Raw genomic sequence first — 15172 nt, forward strand, 5'->3', positions numbered from 1 at the left:
TCTCCTATCGTACGTACTGGATAAACACTCTCAAATTAACCAAACTGCTCCAATAGGATTTAACATTAGCATTATCTATTTTGAAACGGAACTCCACTTTGAAATCTATGATTTATCTAATTCTGTCTTCCTTTGACACTTCTTCACACTCGTCTACCTCTTGTTCGTGTCATAATATTATTTCCGTGCATGTCTGAATCAACTCCAATAGATTATAAGCTCCTCTGTATGTTAGTCATCTTTCTATCCTTGATTGTAACCAGTAGAGCATTTTATGCTGAAAATATGATGGAATCCTAAATATGATAACAGATGTAATCAGCTTCATAATTGTAAAGCAGGAATCGTAATTCTATTTGTACTGCAGCCATGTAAACATCACATGCTTTCTATGAAAATAGAAAGCTAAAATAGAAAAAAAAATATCTAGAAGTCCCGAGGGAGTTTTTTTTATAATCTCAACATATTGTGGCCAGATCTCTGTCATTTTAGTTACATTAAGCATACTATTTATAAATGATGATGGAGATAGATAGATAGATAGATAGATAGATAGATACTTATATAGTACTTACTATATGCCAAATACTGTTGTAAGTGCTTTACAAATATTAATTCTCATGACAGCTCTATGAGGAAAGTATAATGATTATATCCATTTAATAAATGAAGGGATAGAAACACAGAGCAGTTAAGTAACTTGCCAAGGTCACACAGGTGACCAATGGAGAATGCTGGATTTGATCCTACAAAATCTGACTCCAGAGTTCCCTGAAGTAGCACAGAATTAAGGAAATCTTAGATCTAGTATATATACTATACTGATGGAAAATAATATAGAGCATAATGGTATCATGTCTTCTGCTCACCGACTTCTTAGTCGTTAAGTATCAAGTGGTCATTATTTCTCATCTGCATGAATAAAGTTTATAAAGAAGAAAGGAGATAGAATAAGGGAAATATCACTTACCATTGAGTTTTTTCTTCTACTTAAACATACATACAATTACCTAAGATTTCCTTAACTCTGTGCTGTTCCAGAGAATAGTTCTTGAGTTGGGTTGAGGCCAGGGACATTTGGAAAAATCATCTCTTTTACCCACAAGACAGACTAAAAGGCTTTACTTCTCTGTGCAAATTTCTTTTTATCTACAGTCATTTCTCAGCTTGCAATTTAAATATGTCACTGTTTATTCTTTTAACATTAAAATCTAGTGTCTGAAATACACAGATAAGGTAGGCAGCACCCTTTTACCGAATAGATCCTAAACAGAGTGAATATCTATTTGGGTGAGACAACACTTCCCTAGGTTTCTGCATTTCTTCCTATGAAAAACAGACTATTAAGCAAATTTTCAGGTATTTAACTAGGTCTGATTAAGACTCACCTTTGGTAGATAGAAAGAATCTGGCTGTAGATGCATGCTAAACAGATTCGATGGATTGTACTTTTGGTTTCCTCGTTGTTTGGAAGGATGAGCAAAAGTTAATTAAGCATTTAGACCTATTTGCTTGGCTATAAGTGTGTTTAGTATGCTCCAGCTGGATAGCAAATTGTTTAGCGAGTACTTTCTTTGCATCCCTAAATCAATTCGTCTGTTAGACAAAACCCAATGATTTACCTGCTGTCGTTAATGCACTGAGAGGTCACATAAGCATTGCGTGAAGTATGCTCCCGGAGAAAGCTGATCCTTTCTGCAGGATGTCATATTAGGAGAGGAGCTTGTAAGAGCATACCTCTATTTCGTACAGCATCTGGCATTCACCCCAAGTGGCCACAGGACGCCATCCTTACGGGAAGGATGTTGTTGTATTAGCAAGTGATTTATGAACTCCATCTAGGATTTAGACAGGAAATATCTTCTGATATAGACAGGAAAAACAAAGGCAATCTTTTAAAATTGATTTTAAAACAACCAAATCAGGTCAAAACCCACAACTTAGACTCATCACTTTAAAAATAAAATTAATAACTTCTTATTCACCCATTCAACACTGTTTCAGGCACTGGGAATAGAATGATGAACCATAGTCAATTAATCATACATTCTGACTTCAAAATGTTTTATTTAAAAAAAATTATGTGTATTTATTTTGAGGGAGAGAGAGTATGTGCAAGTGGAAGAGGGGCAGAGAGAAAGAATCCCAAGCAGATTCCATGGCACTCTCAGCCCGTGAGGTCATGACGGAAGCCGAAATCAAGGGGCGGAGCCTCAACCAACTGAACCACTCAGGCCTCCCCAACCTCAGAATATTTTTAAAAGAACCCAGATCTCAGACTCTAAGAGTATGTTTTCTATTTTTATGTTCTATTTTTTCTAAATATTTAATATTGAAATGTATTTTCATAGTGCAGCTATTGTACAAACATTGTTTTGGGTCTGTTGTCTGTACGCATTATTTTATTGTTGCACGTGATGATCTGTTATGTCATTATCTTAATTTTACATATAAAAGAAGTGATACTCAGTAAAATTAAGTAAACTGTCTATAAATTGTTGGGACTAATACTTATATACCATGGACCTTGAATACCATGTTTATTTCCATTACATTTACACACGACAATTATATTTATGCCTAAATATTCCTTTGTATAGAGGCCAAAGTAAAACTCATTTACTTTGGTTGTAGTTTATCAGGAGTGCTTTCCTAAATCAACTTTCTTCTCAACATTGCCAATCAAGTGTGCCTTAAAAATGTACACTAGGATTTGTAGGCATTTTTTGGCATCCAAAATCTGACTATCACATGTCATTTTCATAGGGAGATTTCCATTCTTATGAAAAAGCCCAAAGCACTAGAGAATCCCTTCTGGGTAGTGAATAGGACCTTTGTTCATCTTTATGTTGGTATTTAGAAGATAGAGCTTGTACCCTCTTTTTTTTTTAATATTGTAAATTTAAATTGCACCATTTCCTGTCACAAGGAAGAGAATTGAATTGATTCCCTTGAATTTAATCCATATTTTTAGGTTTTCCTGGCCAATGGTTTAGTCTAATAAAGCAAAAATTAACTTTGAGATCATTCTCCTTTCTAAGGTCTAAAAGGTAGTCTTCAAATTCTATTGATTTTTTTTTCTCTCATATCATTTTTCCAAAGTTGTATTTTCAATAAAACTACTTTTGGATTCACAAAGGTGCCAGAATTCTCTTTCTTTTCTATTAGGCCTTATTTTTCCCCAAATGATGTTCAGGAGAATGATAATAATAATGGCCTCAGTTTCTGAGGACTTGCCAACATTTTTTAGGAGGAATGTGATAGTCTAGGCCTACAATCATTTCCACATGTCCTAGCTCTTAAACTGAAGGGAATAAGCGCCAATCCCAGTTGCCTTATCTTAATATTCAGTGAGCCCTGGAGGTTGCAGACAAATTTGCTTTCGATGCAGGCACTATCATACATCACAGCAATTTCTCAGCTCCTTCATCACACTCGCTCAGAATTGTACTCAGATAGCCAGAACAGCTGTTTTATGCTATACACGAGCTGACTCAAAGAAAGATCTGTCTTTGACATTAAGGCAATCAAAGCCCAATTTGGAGTTTTTTAGGCCTTCAGTTTCATGGGAGATAAAATTTTAGCTGCTATGACCATATTATTAATTCTTAAAAAGTTTAATTTGCATGATTCTGTTCTGATCTTTAGGGAAATAAAATGATCAGTGGTATCTGTTTACTTAATCTACAGCTGCACCCCTCTATACCCCCTTGGCCTAGCTTCTACAATAATAGTATTTTTGTTTGCTTTGCACATTCTGACAGCAGAGAATATAGTCATCATTCAATTTTGCCTTTTGAGGATGCACATAGGAAAGAGTAAACAACACTGAATAAAATGACATACTTTACAAGGCAAATTTTGTACAGGGCATAATAAATTTTGTTGAGGTCACATTTTGCACATCTATTAATAAAAATAAGGTTTGTGATTCTAACTGAGCACTCATAAACTTAGTCTTTCATCTCAGCTCTTAAAAAAATCTCAGTGTGTCAAAGTTGGCAAACTCTAGCTTTGCTAAAATGTACCATCTTATATTTTTTCACTGTTCCCTTTCATGGTAATATTACATGCACTGCCAGAGCTTACCGCATTGCAAACTGCTCATCTTTCTATGCATAAGGCTATAAAAAGGAATTTATCTTAAAGAATATGTCATAAACTCATTTGGTAGTTTATAAGAGATTTAAATGAGTACCTTTATATAATTATTAGAACCTAAGATGCATAATCCCTACTTCACCGTATGGAACAAATATATGCCTTTAATGTTGTAGACTTGATTAAGTTGGTATTGCTTGAAATAACCCTTGAAAGCTGTCCTTAAGAAAATGAACATCACTGAAGACAAAGTAAATATTTCAAATTCGTGTCAACCCGAGCTGTATTGTTTTTCTGGCTCAAAAAAAAAAAAGAAAAGAAAAGAAAAGAAAGAAAGAAAGAAACTGATTTATCCTAAATTGAGATATACCTAAAGTATGGTTGTCTGCCTTGGAGAGAAGAGGAAACCTAACTGCATTCTGGGCAGTGAGTATGGTTTGGGGTTTTCTAGGAGGGAATGGTGGTCTTGTTGCCATTATGGATCACTACTCCTTGAAACCTGCTTACTCCACTCATCTGCCCTGGGTCAAGATTCTTTGAAAAGCTCTTGATGTGGAAAGATATGAACGATGACATTATATTTGAAAGCTCTGTGTGGCAGCAACAGACAAAGAGTGTGAGAGGCAGAAAGATCACTTAGGAGGTCTAGGATTGCCAGGATTAGAAGTGTGGCAATGACAGTGGAATAGAAAGGTGTGGAGGTGTGATGACAAGTGGGATCTGTATATACTGGAAAAGGAGACAAGCATAAAAAATCTACTCAATCAAAGGGATGTATATTTGCCAATCTCCAAGGAGCTTCCATAGAATACATTTATTTGGTGTTAGCTCTGGTCTAGCCTTATGACTTGAAATTTCAGGAACCCCACATTACCAAGCTAACAGGCCCACTGAATTACTATGGGAAGATTATTTAATAATTTCCCTCAGGAATTCTATCACAAGAAGCATATTACTCAATCACAATGATCTGCTCATTTTCTTCAAGGGGCTCTTCTGGTAAAATACAAAGAAAAGCCATATTGAGTCCCCTCTTCCTTCCTTCCTTCCTTCCTTCCTTCCTTCCTTCCTTCCTTCCTTCCTTCCCTCCCTCTTTCCTTCCTTTCCTCTCTCTTTCCTTATCGCTCTCATTTCCCCCCATGGAGAAATAATCATTATTGGAATTGGATTAGAAATCTATTTCCCCAAGAATATTTCTTAGTAGCAAATCACACCAAATAGCAATCAGATATTATCTCATAAATATAAATCAAAAATAGAGAACTATAGCAATGGAATACTTACTGACATCAGCCCCATTAAATTGATTAATACGTTATTCTCACAGAAAGATAATATTGCCAAAGGAACTAAATTACTAAATTCCTTTTGGGCAGCTCTAAGAAGACACTACCAATATTTGTTTTGGTGATTCTTTTTCTTCTAGGTTTCACTGGATACCATCCAAATGGCACAAAAGTGATGGGAGTTTACTAGTAAATCTTCCAGATCTGGGAACTGTTCTGTTTCTTTAAGATAACTGTGCCTTTCCCTGATTTGATCTAACATGTGTCTCAGAAGCCAGTCTTACTTAGCCATTTTTTAAGTCCTTGAGGACGGTCTTTCTGGAATACTTATGTACATTGTTCAAAGGACAGGTGACTAGTAGTAAAGAAACAGTAGGATTTAATGTTGACTTGGGAGTTCCTATCTTGTGAAAATCACTACTCAGGTAGGAGACATTAGAAGAAAAACTACTTATCCAGGAGAGATAATGTATTCAAGATTTTAATATGTAGAGTTTTAGTGCTTCGAGGATATCAATGGGATAGATATAATTTAATAGTTGGAAATGGCTCTGAAAGTACAGTGTCTTTAAGATGAAAGAGAATATTATTCAGTTTCTCCTCGTTTGTAGTTCATTGGTTTCTCTATAATGTGAGAAAGATCTGAGCTAGTGATATTTATCTTCAAATAACCTATTAAAGATAATTGCTTAATTTTGGTTAGGGACAGAGAGCTAGGGGAGAATGCTAACTCACAGTGATCTATCACAAGTCCTGGTGATCCATGGACAAATTTTGTTTTGTTTGCATAGTGTTTAGAATCTTTGCATTTGGTTTGTTTTAGACAAGGCATGCACTCTGCAGGTTGTCACAGTCCTCCTTCTACTGTTTTTCTACAGGAGGCTATTTGGCTCATTTTCATTGGCTGCCTGATTCCTGAAATTATTAAAGATTATGACCATAAGAACCAGAAGACAAGAAAAAAAATTCCTGGAACAACACTTAACATTTTAGCAGATAAAAACAGCATCTGAAGAAAGCAATTGTGAAACCTGAGAGGAACACCAGATGGCTATTTCCCATCAGATCCAAAGGAACAGAGAAAGATGATGAAAAGCATCTAATTCAGCAGAAAAGTAAGTAAAATGAAGACTAAACACAGTACGTTGAGAAAGTTGTTAGATACTGTCAAAACTTGAGAGAGAAATTTCACAAGATATTGAGTAAAAGAGGCAGATTTTGGAAAGATGAAGGTGTGAACAGAAAGAGTAAGTCAGACATAGGCAACTTCAGGAATACCTAAGCACACTCACAAGGAGTCTTTTACTTACCAACATTGACATCTGAATATCACTGGCTGCTCAGCTTGGGTGACTAGTTAACAACTCAAAGAAAATATATTCCAAATTAAGGTTTTTTTTTAATAATTTATTGTCAAGTTCCATATAACACCCAGTGCTCATCCCCACAAGTGCCCTCCTCCTCAAATTAAATTCTTGATTTTTTTTCATGCAAAGTGTTCCACTCAAAAGATTGTCCATTTCCATTATTTGAATCTCCATCTTTCTGACTGCACAGATCAAACAATGAGCGAAATGAGGACACCTTCCTCACTTATAAGACCTTAATTGGTGCTTCATGGGGTTTAAACAAACAAATAAGAACAACAACAAAACACCTCCAAAGTGGCTTGTGTGGAAAGCAGTGTCCTCTGGGGACAACAAGTATTGTTGTAAAAAGAAAAAAAGATTGGGGCCCCTGGGTGGCTCAGTTGGTTAAGTGTCTTGACTTTGGCTCAGGTCATGATCTCTCAGTTGCTGGGTTCGAGCCCTATGTTGGGTTCTGTGCTGACAGCCCAGAGCCTAGAGCCTGCTTTGGATTCTGTGTCTCCCTCTCTCTCTGGCCCTTCTTTGCTTGAGCTCTCTTTCTATCTCTGTCTCTGTCTTTCTCTCAAAAATACATAAACAAAGAAAATTTCAAAAATGAAAAAAGAACATTTGGAGAATATTTGAGAAGATGTTAGTTTAATGATGATTAACTTATAGAAAGTAGAAGAGTGGACTCAAGTTGTGATACACTCTGTAAAGTACATGGGTACAGTCTGCAGTCACCACACATTAACATTAGCTTTGTTATTGGGCATGTACACAAGTTATTTGTGCCTTAAAATCCTCATTGTAAAATTGGGATGAATAGAGTTGCCTCCTGTATTTTTGTTTATTTGTTTTGTTTTGTTTTTGGTCTACTGCTTGTGAAGCCCTGAGTGTGGCATCAGAAATATGACAAGTGGTGGGCTCTCAGTAAATGTTAGCTATTATTTTCTTTACCTAATAGTTCTCAAACTTACATAATTCTGTCATTCAGACATGATCTCATCTTCCCCTCAATTGTTCCAATGCTGATTATGTTATTACATACACTGGTGCATTGTGATATTTGTGTATATCATATTTACCCCAATATGTTGTAAGACTGGAAGTTCTACTTCTTTGTGCCATTTATGACCTCATCCATGCTAATACTTCCAATCAAGTGTTTTGCTAATAACCTTTTTTCACTACTTCTGGGGAAAACTGGGAAAATTTTCTTTTAAATCCTCAGTTTCTCCTCTTTAATAATATCTACTTTGTAGGGTTTCTGTAAGATAATTTAAAATGCTCCACACAGTATATGGGCACAGGCACATGTTAAATATACCTAAGTGTCTGTTCCCATCTCTTTTATACAGCATTCAGTAAATAATTATGGACAGTGGTAATGAGATCTATTTGCTAAGATCTTATTAACATGTCATAGACATATGAGCATAGACAATGCATAAAGTGGAGATGGATATCACTGCAGGAGCCTAAAAGAAGAAACTATTATAATGTGGTCCCATTGTATTCAATGAGAAGGCGTAAATGACAAGGGAAGACGGGTACTTTGGGGGCATCAAGTTAAGCATTGAGATGGTGCCCCACATTGGGCTCTGAGTTGACAGTGTGGAGCCTGCTTGGTTGTGATTCTCATTCTCTTTCCATCTCTGCCCTTCCGCTTCTTGTGTGCTGGCACCCCCCTCCCCACATACATACAATATATATACAAAATAAGTAAATTAACAGTTAAAAAAAGGAAGACAGCTATTTCGGGTGTGGTGAGACATCTTTCACTATTCACAAAGCTACCATATTTTCTATACTCCTATGATATTTTCCATAATAAAAAAAAATAGTTTCAGATATAGAAGTATCTTTTAGGGAAAAAAAAAGCTGCTCTATTTTATTTTATTTTTTTTTAATTTTTTTTTTAATGTTTTTATTTATTTCTAGGAGAGAGAGAGAGAGACAGCGTGAGCAGGGGCGGGGNGCTCTATTTTAGAATGTCATCCAGAGTTTGCCTCCATAATATCTTCCTCTTCACCTGTCCCAAGTCATGAAATCCATGACAGGTCACTTTAATCCCCAAGCTGTCTGACTTTTCTTTGAACCAAGTGGGAAGAGCAATGCTGTTCCTTCAGCTGGAGAAGGTGAGCATCGCATGCTGGCCAGGTGGGTTAGCAGCTCAGGCGCTCTAAAGAGCACCAAGTTCTCTCCAGACAGCAGCTAAGGCAGACTAAAGTGAGAAATCCATTATAATAACATGCTTTCTGAGGAAAGGGGATTACAGGTAATTTTCTTTTATTCCCTAGTAACAGGGTTTTAATACAGTGCTGAGACAGTAGTTGAAAATCAAATACCTCATTGAATTAAGGTGAAAAACAGATGAATTGTCTCACTTCTTTTTCAAGAAGCTTTGGAAATGTGGAAGTTAGAGATTTTTTAGTGAGTCATTTTTTGATCATCAGATACGCTTCAGTATCTAGAAAGCATATTTTCCCCCAGACATGATGCAACATGACCGACTGTAAATTCCATGAAATTCATGTTAATGGGGTTTTGAAAACAGAACACTTGAAAATGACCACATACTCTGGGAGACACACATTTCAATGAGCGTATACTTGCACTTGAAATCACAAGGTTATCATGTCTATCAGTTAATTTGTTGTTGTTGTTGTTCTGAAGCAAATCTAAAGACATTTAGTAACGTTGTAACAGAGATGTGGTTTTGTTCTCATTTACCATATTTCTTTGATGGTTTGCCTGCTGATTGGTGACTCCGGCTGCTGTCAACAAAGTTTCTTCTCTCAGATATCTCTCTCCTTATTGTCCTGTAGTCATTGTAAAAACGAACCTCTGGATATTCATTCGGCTGAGACTGCATGGTGTGGTCAACAGACTGTGAGACTAGGTGCCATATCCGGTTTGACCACATTCAAGGAAAAGGCACACACCCTTTTTGGGCCTTAGTATTTTAATTTAGAAAATTGGAGAATCTAGTCTTGATAAAATTTATGGTCCAAACCAGCTCTAATATTCAATGTCTCACACACACACACACACACACACACACACACACACACACACACACTCACCTTCACAGGCAGACAGTAGCTCTTTCAGAATATGATTTGTAAGTTCCTGGCACATAAAAGATGATCAATAAATATTTGTTGAATAATTAAAAGGGATCTGTACATATGAATTTTGTTAAATAGCAGAGCTCCTAAGACGCCAAAAATAACTCATTTTCTTCCACTTCTTATTTTTAAGTTTCAATGCTATGTGGATAATTTTACATCTTCTATGAGGTAGAATGTTTATATATTAAACCCTGAAAATGAATTTCTATTGGAAAAACCAACTGACCATTAAGTAGAGTGGTATTAGCAGTCTCTTCTCTAATGGCACATTTACGAGTAGCTGACTAGCACCGCTGTGATTACAGATTGGTGAATTACTTTCTCTTTTAGCCTCTTCTGAGGGCTTGTACTCTATGCTAAAGTGTTTTGGAGCCCAGCTTTGTATTACTCCTGATTTTGCTGAGTGAGTAGAAACCTGAAATTATATGGTTTTCATAGGAATTTACTCAGCTCATCTTTCATATCAATGTCAATACAGTGTTTTACAGTTGGAATCCCAAAAGTAAATATAGAATGGTATCAAATTTTTAAAACAAAGTACCATAAACTCAAGGTCAAAAAACAAGGTTTTCAGAGCGAACTAAAATTTAGCACAGTAAACAGTGTCATCTACTTGCAAAGGACAGTTAACATTTGACCTAGTACAAAGGAAAATCTCGATCACACTATAGAACCACAGGGGGAAAAATATTGACATCATGGTTTGGCAAAAGCATGTGGGATTTTGCAGGAATGGTGGCATATCTTTGCTGCTGGTAAAGCTTAAATTAACTGGGCCAAGGCTTCTGAGTACAAAATTTCTCTGTACAAGTTTCAAAGGGACAAAAATGAGGAGAAAGAGGGTTATCTCAAATGTATTGGCAAACTTCCTTAATTTCTGCTTATGAATTCCAGCATAAATCAAAAAGCCAATAGAAACTGATTGAAGTGGAACTGAAGCCAGATGGTGACACAGAGGAGGGAAGGGTCCTCAGCTGGCACTGACTACCACCCAACCATGCCATGATGACAACGTGGGGAGTCGTTGGAAAGAGAAATACTGTTTTTCCCTCTGTCAAATGCAATTTCAATCATGGCTGACTTAAGGCATATTACAGTTTAGTGAAATTTCCAATGTGTTATTTATGTGGATTTGTAAATTTCATTCATTTCCTTATAATATATTAAATTTCACTAAACTTTTCTCTCACTTGAGATAATACATATTATTACTAATATTTATATTCATCATTTTCCTTAATCACCAGGGACAGAAAAACAGCTGGGGATTGCCTTTAATCCATCAGATATTATACCAGATACAAATGCACAATCTTCTGAATCATTTCATCAGTTTCCAAAACAAAAATATAAACATGAGTTATCATCTGTCACAATAGCTTTAAGTGATCAAGCCCTTGCAATTGATCAAAATTGAGCCGTTAAGCAAAATTATAATAAAGGAAAGTATATGATAAAAGGATCCCTGTGTATTATGAATATTCTGCAGCCATAATAGATTTTCCCTGTATCTTATCATGTTCCCAGGGCTCTCTAATACTAGACATCTATATCCCTGGGGCTAGAAATTAGGCCTGAACCCCATCGAGTTGTTGAAGTTTCAGTGTAAGAAACTCATAAGCAACACAGCTGTGAAATCTATTGATACATTTTTCTTAGAGATAGTTTATGGTACCTCAAGTAGACGGTCTTTAATCAGTGATACTTTCTTTATGCAAAAAATACATATATATTGTCTGATAGTCTATATAGATATATATATATGTACATGTAAATGTATATATGTATATTTATGATGGAGGCATAGAGTTTAGTGAGAGAAGGCCAAGAATGTGCATCATTTTCCTCTTACCATCTAAATGCCTAGTGCCTGTTACTATTATTGCAAAATGTGTGCCTACTGAACTTAGTTGGGTAATAGTATAAGCACAGCAATATTCTCCTGACTAGCAATTGAGGTACTTAAAATCAGAATGCAAAGTTGAGCATTCCAGTCTCTTCTTGATTGCAAGGAATAAAGACCAAAGACTAAATTCCTCTCCAATAAATTGAAAGAATGTGTGGGAAAATGACAACATCATGAATCACCTCCACTACTGTGCCTTAAAGGGAATCAGCTAGGTTTCATGGAGACTGAAATATATGTCTAGAACTAGAACAAGCATTCAGGATACTATGGAAGACTCAGAGAAGTTACTTTATGGGTAACCCCTCTGCTACTGCCAGCCATTATTCCCGATACTGCCTTCATTATTTCAAGAACATTTTTTCTATGATCTTGATATAACTGCATTCTACTAATATTCAATCATTCATTCATTTGCCAAATATTTATTGAGTGCCCATTCTTATACTATATACTGAGGATTTATGAAAGTAAGACAGACATGATCCTTACTATTGTGAAGCTCAGAGTCTAGTGGGGAGAAAAGTATCTAAATACAATTCCACAATTAAGAAAAAGCTATGAAAGTTAGGTATAATTTTCCATGAGAACAAGTAACAGGTGTTTTTACCTTGTGCCTTCTATTTATTTGTGTTCCCCACTATCTCTACTATCTCATGGCCCCTACTAAGTGGGTCTTATTTTAGATTTGAGCTACTAACCATGATTCATTCTGTTAGAGAAAAACTGATTGATTGATTGATTGATTGATTGAATAATTTGGTCATTATCAGCTTAGAGAATCTGTTTCAGGAAGAACAAATATTGCCAGGATGTTTCAAAATCCACTGAACACTTATGAGATTTTGGGGTCTGCAAAAACCATCCGTTTGTGTTCCAGGTGAAAGGGACACATAGTAAAAACATGAAGACCTATTTATAAGAATTCCTTGGAAGGGCTATTGGTATAGCAAGGACTCTGACTCTACCATTTGAAACAGATAGGTCCCCTGTGTGACCTAACCAATATTGGAATGCAAGCATCTTATTTTTGTAATGGCTGCTTGCTTTCAGAAAATTCCCTTACAGACTGTTTTAAGTTAAAGTCCACTCAGTGGGCAATAACAACACCTGTAACTGATACCGGGAAAATTTATTCTGAGGAAGTATTAAATTAGTAAAAGGGGATTAAGTCGCAAAAGGGGTAAAGAGAACTCTAAAGCATAACGGGATAACAGAAGTAGGAAGCGTCACCAACTCCAGCACTGAGAGAGAAACAAACTTGGAAGTGGATGCTTCCTACCCTCTAGCGCAAAGCTGACAGAGTGTCCAAGGAGCCCCTTTTGGATGACAGAGAAGTTCACCGAGGTGCTTCAGGAAACCACTCCCGGGATGCCCATAAAACTTACTAGGAATTCATCTAATTGAGTAGCCATGGGAGTCACTAAGAAGCTGTTTGCTGTGCAGTAAGAGAGCTCACTGGGAAGCTGCCTACCCTGGTGCTGTGACATTAGCTGGCATGCCATCACTAGGATAGCCTATCACTAGGATAGGATAATGGCAGAACTCTCCTAGAAGCTGAGGTGGATATCCCTCTAGCACCTTTACAACATCACCGTGCAGATGGCAAGGAGACAGCTCCAGCATCACAAAGTGTGGAAAGAAGGCTAGATTTGAAGCTGAGAAGCAATAAACTGATAACTAGCATACCCTCATAATTAAAGTGGAGGTCTTTGCTTTCCTCACTGCCATGGTTTTCAATTATGCTGAGGACTTTTGGGATCCTCTGATGAAAATCAGTCCTTATTTTAACTTGCATCCAGAAAAATGGTGTTTTCTAAAATTATTTATTGAATATCACAATCTGCAAACAACTCTGTGTGCAACACATAATGATGAATTCAACTATTTTATAATAGTGTGCGTACTTACATATGGATTTATTAGATTTGTACATCTTCAGAAAATTTGTTAATTCAATTTAATTCAACAATTGTTTACCACCTACTATGTGCAATTCTCCTTCTAAAGATGCAAAGATTTACAGGTTTCGTTGTTCTACTGATAGTATAAGTAAGACAAATTCATACAAAAGTAACTTTAACACAATACGAATTTTTGTGTGTTATTGTATTCAGTCATTTGATACATGTTGTTTGGCTGCCTACCATGAACCGTGTAACTTATTATGGTTACAAAATATGAAGGCATTAGGGAGTTCCCCTGGAGATCTCAGACATTCTTTGTAAAAATTGAGACTTGTATTGTGCTTTGAGGTATGGAATTATTCTTCAGTAGCTGAACTGGGGGGTGGAAAATGAGCAGTCAAGACCCAGAGAGCAACCTGGGCAAAGAACTGGAGAAGAGTGTAAGAATTTTTCTATTTATTACATTCAAATCATAGTCAGCTTTCAGTATAAATAGATTCTCTTGTCCTCTCTCCCCACGGTTTAGTTTTCCTACACACTATAGCTATTTTAATCTTTGCACAACAGAGCTTGGATTATATTGTTATTGCTCGAAACCTGAACACGTTCAAACCACCTCCTTCTGAATTCAGATAAATGCCTCCTGTTTTTCAAGGCCCTTCATGGTAAAGCCTCCAACTCATGCTTCAACGTGCTATCCCAACTCCCGAGGGCTCAACTCAACTAATTGCCTCAAGTATCATTGTTCATATGTACCCTTTCACCCAGAACACACCCTTCACAACTCTATCAAAGAAATGCTAGCTTTATTTTTCCCCAAGCCCATTTTAAATGTTACTTTTCTACAAAGACAAATTTTAATCTCCCAATTAATGGAGTTTCTTTTCAGAACTCTGATAGGAGTAGGGGTAGAAGAAGGGTTGGTAAGATCAATTATAGGGCTTCACTTGTTTTTACACCTCAAAGATAATGATGAGGATTATGGAAAAGCTACGAGACTATAGAATATAAGATGTCTGGGATGCCTGGGTGCCTCAGTTGGTTGAGCGTCTGACCCTTGATTTTGGCCCAGGTCTTGATTCCAGGCTCTTGGAATCAAGCCCCACGTCGGATTCCGCACTAAGCATGGGAGCCTGTTTAGGATTCTCTCTCTTCCTCTGACTCTCCCCTACTCACACTCTCTCTCTCTCAGAAAAAATAAAATAAAATATAAGATGTCTGCTCAAAGTAGCTGTGACTAGAAAGGATCAAATGTTATGTTGGGAGCATTTCATTACCTATTCAGGAGGAGGATGGGTCACAAACCTCAAGATAAAACAGATTCAAAAAATGAATAAGCAGTTTTCTCCTGGATCAGATAAATATTCTGAGTATTCCAGTATTCCTCTCAGACTTTTCTAGAAGTAAATGGCTATCCTCTCCATGTCAACTTCAAAGGTCAGGGACACGCTCCCACAATATCCTAGATTCCTTTATGAAACATCAGTAG

The 15172-nt window shown here is 36.5% G+C and overlaps 1 long non-coding RNA gene across 1 annotated transcript in view; it reads left to right on the top strand.

Moving 5' to 3' along the window:
- LOC144237420 (uncharacterized) overlaps nucleotides 1–15172 on the top strand; it is a 510168-nt gene that overhangs the window by 493574 nt on the left and 1422 nt on the right. Inside the window, exon 6 of the long non-coding RNA XR_013336849.1 lies at nucleotides 6266–6502. This is a non-coding gene — a long non-coding RNA (uncharacterized LOC144237420). The remainder of the gene's footprint in view (nucleotides 1–6265; nucleotides 6503–15172) is intronic.

The sequence above is a fragment of the Crocuta crocuta genome, unplaced genomic scaffold (genome assembly GCF_008692635.1).
Source record: "Crocuta crocuta isolate KB4526 unplaced genomic scaffold, BGI_CrCroc_1.0 scaffold125, whole genome shotgun sequence".
In the NCBI taxonomy this organism is placed as follows: Eukaryota; Metazoa; Chordata; class Mammalia; order Carnivora; family Hyaenidae; genus Crocuta; species Crocuta crocuta.